The sequence below is a fragment of the Otolemur garnettii genome, unplaced genomic scaffold, assembly GCF_000181295.1.
Source record: "Otolemur garnettii isolate 467f Iridium unplaced genomic scaffold, OtoGar3 scaffold00245, whole genome shotgun sequence".
NCBI lineage: Eukaryota > Metazoa > Chordata > Mammalia > Primates > Galagidae > Otolemur > Otolemur garnettii.
This window is the reverse complement of record NW_003852640.1, coordinates 1,219,604-1,220,102: the sequence shown is the minus strand read 5'-3', so window position 1 is coordinate 1,220,102 and position 499 is coordinate 1,219,604.

Sequence of the window (499 nt, the reverse complement as noted above, 5' to 3'; positions counted from 1 at the left end):
CCATATGCCAGAGGTGGTGGATTCAAACCCAGCCCTGGCCAAAAACTGCCAAAAAAAAAAAAAAAAAGAATAAAACTGCCATGAGCATTTATGTAAAAGTGTTTGCACATGTGTTTTTATTTCTCCTGGGTAAAACCTACTACTTAATTGCTGGGTTATAAGGTAAGTGTCTTAGTCCAGGCTATAGCAAATTACCATCAACCGGGTGACCTATGAACAAATGCATTCCTCACGGTTCTGGAGTCTAGGAAGTCCAAAGTCAAGGTTCCCAAAGATGTAGTGTCTAGATGTCTTCTCACTGCAACCTCATGAGTAAGGGGGCTGGAGAGCATAATTGCCACTTCCTAGCATCACATCACATTGGGGGTTAGGCTTTTAACATATGAATTGGGGACACATAAACATTCAGTCCATTGCAGTGCATGTGTTTACATTTCTAAGCAGCTGCCACCCACCGCTCTGTAGTGGTTGTGTCACTATTACCAGTGAGAATTCCAGT